Source organism: Tubulanus polymorphus, chromosome 3 (assembly GCF_964204645.1).
Source record: "Tubulanus polymorphus chromosome 3, tnTubPoly1.2, whole genome shotgun sequence".
Lineage (NCBI taxonomy): Eukaryota > Metazoa > Nemertea > Palaeonemertea > Tubulaniformes > Tubulanidae > Tubulanus > Tubulanus polymorphus.
The window spans coordinates 4,178,169-4,185,803 of NC_134027.1; the positions used below are offsets into that span (position 1 = coordinate 4,178,169).

A 7,635-nucleotide genomic window follows, 5' to 3' on the forward strand; every position below is an offset into this window, starting at 1 on the left:
TATATCATCTTGTTAGTTTATCTTCTTTGTGATCTGGTATATTTTCAACATATTGGCATCCGGTTTATGACTTGGTATTTTTCCAGCACTAAGCCCAGGTTCAACAATGTGCTCGCAATGCTCCAAGGGGTCACCAGTAAACAGTGACCTAGTCTGATCCACATGAAGGGTTTGCGGCCAAGGTTTGTATTGACGGCGAATTTCGACGGGAGGCAATCAAACCCTGGCAAGCGAGGATGATCTTACCCCATATGAAGTTTTGAATTGATGTCATGATCCCCATATGTTACGACCTAAAGCCTAGCGCACATCGACACTGGCGATTGGAGACAACTAGTTGCTACCGAACGATTACCCGCGCACATCGAAATCTAGTTACAACCGGTCAGTTGCAGCAACTGCATGGCGCGTGTCGATCGTCGAGATCCAGAGCGCGCACATCGACGGATATGACTGCGATTGAGTACAACCAGTTGCTCAAAAGTAGAACATGGGCAACTGGTTGGAACTGGAGATAGATCGACGCTTACCAATCGTAAGCTCGCTCACATCGACACATTCAAGCAACTGATCGTATCCAGCCAGTTCCTCTCATGGGCCGAAAACTGCCTTGCAACTAGTTGTCTCCAATCGCAGTGTCAATGTGCGCTAGGCTTAACACTTATTGGCGAGCAGGACTAGATACGTTGATTTCACTAGAGATCGCACTATTCTTTCAGTTCGTTTCAGTGTGAGAAAGAGAAAAGCAATAATGATGATGATGTAATGATGACGACGGTGATGATAATGATGGCGAAGGGGCATAATAATGATAATATTCTGCGGAACAACAATAGGGTTTCTGTGAAAGCAGCAGAAAACCGAAATTGAAATAATACGATTAGTTCAGTGCGCAGTTACGTCTGCAACCAAGTCCCTTTTTTAGTTCGCTCTACGTTGTTGCATAATTGTTAAATAAGTGTCAGCGCTAAAGCCCAACGCACACGGCAAAACATTTGTTTCGCCGAAACAGAAAACACGTTTTTCACAAAACTTTTTTTGTAAAACGTTTTGCCCGCAAACGATAAAACGTTCAACGCACACGGGACAAAAACGTTTTCGACTACATAAAACGTTTTTCGCAAATCAAGCAGTGCTTGTTTCGCGAAAAACGTTTTTTGCTCATGAAAAACGTTTTTCAGTTCGGCGTTTTGTGTTTTGCCTCCCCCGCACACGGCATAACAAAAAACATCGAACACGTTTTTTCAAGAGGAAACAACGTTTTTCCGGTGCCGTGTGCGTTGGGCTTAAGTGTGACACTTCTACGGTTGTTGCCGAGAAAGAAAAATTGACAAAAATGGAAATCGATAAATATCTTCATTACATATTAATTTCTTTCCATGACAACGGCAAATTCAGAGAGCTGAGTTTTATAGTTACACATGTACGTAACATTTAATTTCAACCATGTTTTATTTCAGTCTTCATCTCATGGCTGTTTTCATAATTCAAGTTAGAACTGCACCTTTAGGTAAGTTCACTTTATTTTGATAGCACGTTGATCTTTTGTTTTTTTTTGGGTTTTCTGCTTTTTCACAGTAAACCCCATTGCTTTCCGCCGGATAATCATTACCAATATTCCTATCCCTTTTAATTCCAAAAATACGGCATTCCTACGGAATATTTTCTAGGATTCTAAAAAAAGGTAAAAAGTCTTATTTGGATGTCAATGAATGGAAGTGAAGTCTATGCATGCAATTCTGGTGATATCGGTGACGAAATGCGTTATCTTCAGAAAATATGTGACATATTCAATGACGAGCGTAAAAAAACCCCTGTGAAGCTGGCTCCCGGTTCCCGGTTCCTTATTCGGCTCCCGGTTCAAAAGCATTTTGAATCGGGAGCCGAATAAGGAACCGGGAACCGGGAGCCAGCTTCACAGGGGTGTAAAAAATACTTAACCTAGCCTTATGCAAAAAATTCAATCAAGCAATTAATACTGATGCTAACAGCTTTAAGAAACTAGCACGTTTCTGTGGATTTTTGATAAAGCAATTTTGATACTGAATTATTGTTTATTTTGGATTTGTTCCAAGATATTGGTCATTGTTGAAAATGTTTTTTTTATGAAACTGTTAACTAAACAACATCTATCTTCAGGAAAAGTTCATTAGGAACTTCTGGTTTTAAGTTAAGAGACCAATGGTCTGTATGATTGTGTCATGACTTTATTATAGCATTCTTATTCTAATTGAAGGTCAGAATAAACTTTGCTTTACTTTGCCCTGTATAATGTAAACAAAATTATTTCCCTCCACCATAGAAATGATAGAGGAATAACCAAATAACATTTAGTTACCGGATTTTATCAAGGCGAGGCAATAAACAATCGAATTGTTTGAAATACAGTAGAATTCGCTTAATTCGGATCATTTGGGACCAACAAAATTCATCCAGATTAGAATGACGGCCAATTGAACTATCCCAATTTACAGTCTTTAACATGGCAGCTTGCAACCGCTGTCGTATAGCCAAAACACCGAATGTTGTTCACCGAGTGAAAATCTATATTACATTCATAATTAAACTTTTTTTCCGGGACAAAAAAACACTGGTGTAGATGAACGGTACAGTTTATAACCAAGTTGAACGAGTTTATGATATAAATAAACCATGATATTACTATTTTAGACTACACCTCATCTAATTCTGTATTAAAGAAGACAAGATACAGAAGATGTGTTAGAGTAACATATCTATTGTCTTCTTACCATATGTCTGTAATGACATCTGTCCACTCGACACCTAGAAAGTGAAATATTTGTTATTCAATCTGATTCTTGTTCTTTTTTGATACCAATAGAAAATGATCAAATAACTAGTGGCTAGTTGCTTGTAAGTCGAAGGGCAGCCCTGGATAAAGGTTGCACCTGGAATAACTTTATTTTCAGTTGAAAAAAATGTTGATGAGCAACTTTCACTCAGGTATCTTAATTTGTCGCTGTTTCTAGATACGTGTGGGCCCCAGCAAAGACTCAGATGGAAGATTATTGCAGAGAAGGCGATGACTGGAATGGTAGATGATTGCGTTCAAGGTCTCACTTTAGGACAGTGTATCAATTTATGTGGGAATTTCACGAAGTTCCTCTGCAGATCTGCTGATTATGTGGAATCAACCCAGAAATGTTGTATTCAACCTGAAAGTAGATTTACTCGGCCAGATATATTTGATAATTGGCCAGGTCTTCAGTTGATAGATTGGAGCTGTGAACGTATGGATAAGTTGGGTTTGTATCATTAAAACAGTCATGAATTGTATCGTCATTAATATTTGTACCCATTGTTAAAAGAGCAATGTTTGATCTGGTGGTATTTTTTTGCAACTTTGATCTTGTATATTTTGTAGATTTCGTGATTCATACCGAGGCCAAGAGTCTGCCTTTACCTGATATCGATCCACTTGAACCAGTCACAGTAACCGCGTCTGGATTTAAATGTGGTTTGAAATGTATTTTCAATCGTGAATGTGATTTGTTTTTCACCAAACCACGAAACAACGTTTTTGAATGTCATTTATATAATACGGATCTGATTGCTGACGATAAATGGCAAAAAGCGACCGATGAAATTATCTATAAGGACAAATCTAGATTTAGATACCTGAATATATTGTGAAACGATACAGTGTGAGCTATGTTATCAAATGGCAATACCTCAATGCCAATTGTAATGCAGTGCCATTGAGAAAACTCCGCTTAACTCGGAATTCTCCGGACCAGAACATTCCGAGGAATGCGATTTCCCAATTTTCCCCCATTGCTCACACATTCTTTTGTATTGGTTCTTTTCTTTGAAAATCTAACTTTATATTAAGCCAACTTATAGAATATTAGAACACGTCGGAAGGTAGGCCTAATTAATTCCTTGAAATATAGAAGCCCCGTACACAAGTCGAAAGAGCGGTTCGTGTGCGGGTGATTTTTCCAGCGCAATTATCATCAGCATCTTTAACACCATCATCTCCATTTGCCCCATCATCACCATATCCGATACACCTATTCATCCAATCAAACAGTCATCAAGTCCAATCAACCAATCAGTCATCCAATCATCCAGTCGTCCTGTCATCCAGTCGTCGTTTCGAAAGACCGGCTGGATGACAGGTCGACTGGATAGTCGACCTGTCATCCAGCCGATCTTTGATCCAGCCGACTTGTTAGTCCAGTCATCCAGTCGTCCAGCATACCTTATTATCCTGAGTCACCCCAGTGAATCTTGATGTCATCCAGTCGGCTAATCGCCCAGTATACCTTGTCGCCTGTCTAGAGTCGGCGGATCTTCGAATAACGTCAAATGGTTTTCCATCATTTTTGGAATGCTCCACTGTTGATGATATTGAGCGCAATCTTATGAAAACATATATTTCTAGGAGAGCTTATCTTATAACATCGAATATACAGTTTTTTTTTTACAATTAAGTACACGTTTCCGATGGTATTTCCAACAATTATCATTATATATAAATTATATCTTTAATGGAAAATGGATTATTACTATGATTATTATTACTATACCATCATAGCGACTCGTTATTCAAATCTAAGCTTATGGCCATTTAATGCACTATTAATGAAATACTTTTTTTCTTGCATACATTGCCACTTAGGCGCTTTGTGAGGTTGGTCTTATATTTGTATTCGCTTTTGTTTTTTTTCAAATAAAGATGAATAGTTAAAAAAACAACTCTTCGGTGTTTTTCTAGGTCAAAACGCTTGAAAATGTACGTACCTAGATACATTAATCATACCTAAAGTCCAGTCAGTCATAAATGTCTTCTTTTGACAATGAATCACTCCTGAGAAATCTGCCTGAAATTTTTTTCAATAAAACTTCTTCGTGTCATAATTCACGAACGTGTTATAACAACCAAATTATCTTCCTACCGAACAGGAAAAAATGGAGAATGTAAACCGAGGTGGTGAGTTGAAATAATAATCAAATTGAAACAATTTCCAGGATTTGATTCTTGGGAGATATATTCATATATATATATTTCATATATTAGATAAATGGATTGGCTCGTGATGTCATATGGATTTTTTTCACTGACTGTTTTAAGAGCTACTATAAGTGTAGCAATAGTCTGTATGGTTAACCATACTGCTGTGAAAGAGTTATCGGAAGGAAATTGGACGATGCGCGATGAAGACATAAAAAAATGTACCTCCGATTTTAGTTTCGGTCGCAAATCCAATTATCAGGTCTGTATAGCATATAATTCTTGGTTTCTATTTCGTTCTTGCTTTGCATAACAGAAAAATATTCAGTAAACGAAAACGAGCGAACTCACTGATTTGAAGAGATAGGGATATCAAAATTTGCATTGATTCTGACAGTTCAAGAGTATTTACCGTGCAAATCATTATCATCTATTCATGCGAGAAAGCTCAATAACGAGATCCTGCAAAATCTTCAAAAATTGCATTTTGCATGACATTTCTCATCAATTCAGGAAGGAAGTTTAATTTGGTTGAAAGAAACGCAAGGTGTGATTCTAAGTTCGATTTATTGGGGTTATGTTGTGACTGCTTTTCCGGCGGGTATCATCGTTTCAAAGTACGGAGGTCGTATTCTATTCGGAATCACTACTGCAATATCGGTCGTAGCTACGTTATTGATACCAAGTGTTTCTACAGTTAGTTCTTATCTTGTCATCACACTTCGGTTTATCACCTGTCTTTGTCAGGTAGACTTTAAAAACGTATAAAACTAACTAGCGCTCTCGAACTAATGAGAAAATAAGTTTTTTTTGAAAATTTGTATCATAGGTTGTTGCTTTTCCGATAGGAGTAACGTTATGGGCGGCATGGGCTCCGCCTCTAGAGAGAAGTAAATTGACCATCATTTCTTTCGCTGGTACGTGCAAATTATAGAACGATGTAGGAATAAAAAGGTTTATTCTATTCAGGGGCTTCTGGAGTTTCAGGTTGCCAAATGGGAAGTGCAGTTACTCAGATGGTTTCCGGGATTTTATGTGCATATTTGGGATGGTCGTTAAATCTTCTACATATTCAGTGGGATATCGTGTGTTTGGTGTATATGCTGGCTTATTTTCGCCTATGATACACCCGAGGAACATCCCAGAATATCAGCAGCGGAGAAAAAGTATATTCAGGATTCTCTATTCGGTCAGATGGAAAAAACAAGTAGATTAGTACGTATACCATTTGACTGTTATATCATGTTGAAAAACCATTTGATAGTTGCTAGCCGCAACTAGGGCGCCATTAATCCTTGGCCCCATTCGAACTATTTGAATATCAAGTTTTCTTTTTTTTTTTTTGGGGGGGGGGGGGGTTACGTGTGTGGCGTATGCATTGGCCACTGCTTTTTTGTTTCATTGTTGGAGATTTGTGAAATGAAACGTAATTGGAAAAATCCAATCAATGGACCGGCGAAATATACTAAACCACGCATCACAAATAGTTTTTAGAAAACAGAAAAACAACCCGACAATAATACAAAAGTACACAAACAAAATGGCGGTAATCTTTAATTAGCTAAAATATTCCTTGTAGAAGTTAAGAGATGTCCCTTGGTCTAAGGTAGTAAGTTCTGGTGCTGTGTGGGCCATAGGTATCGGCAGCTTTTGTATCGGTTGGTTTAACTTGACTTTTCTGACGTCGGTGCCGTCCTATATAAACGAGGTCCTTAAAATCGACATAAAATCGGTAAGTAGCGTATCATGAAAGATTTCCAAATGCTGACTGATGTCCTTTGATAATTCCTAAATGTCAATAATTTATCAGAATGGACTATTTTCATCATTAACGATTGGTATGATGTGGCTATTTCTACTGTTCTCCGGGATTACATCTGATTATCTCATTAGGAAGTTTCCGTCAAAAATTACATGGGTACGGAAAACCTTTTACTGTGTTGGTGAGTTATTCTAAATATCGTGTTAATCTCTTATTGAGTAAATCTAGAAAAGAATCTTATTCTTTTCCCGACAATCGTTTATTTGCAGGTATGTCCTTTTCCGCCATCCTGGTCTTGGTTTTAGGATTCTTAGATTGCTCACAAGTTGTTTTGGCGTTAGTTCTTCTCGTCACTGGACTCGCGATACTAGGATGTGCATCCAGCGTGGCTTATTCTAATCAAAATGACATAGCGCCCAAATATGCCGGATTACTGATGGGTATTTCAACAACATTGTATTCGCTGGGTGGTGTATTAGGATCGGTTACCGTTGGAATCATTACGAAAAACGTAAGCAGAAGGAAATTGTCTAAATAATTGTTCTCAACTAGTTGCATGATTCGACAATAAATAAATCTGAATAGATCAGTGATCGACGTATCTTTTTTTCACATTTGCAGCAAACAAGGGCTGAGTGGCAGATATTCTTCTACGCTTGTACAGGAATTGGGCTATTCGGTGCGTTAATCTATATAATTTTCGGAAGCGGCGAAGTCCAGTCGTGGGCGAAGATCGAGTCTAAAGATATAACTACAATAGCATTTGATGTCAGAGCATCAACGACGAGCGTAGTAGAGCATGTAAATCTGGCTTATAGAGACACAGATTAATTAATTGAACTGCGGTGGATAAGTCTTGGGAATTCACAATTCACCGGATTTTACTTCATTGACG

General features: G+C 38.0%; 1 pseudogene; it reads left to right on the top strand.

The window, feature by feature from the left end:
- The first annotated feature begins 5,973 nt into the window (after positions 1–5,973).
- Positions 5,974–7,571, top strand: LOC141901198 (sialin-like; annotated as a pseudogene).
- Positions 7,572–7,635: the final 64 nt, after the last annotated feature.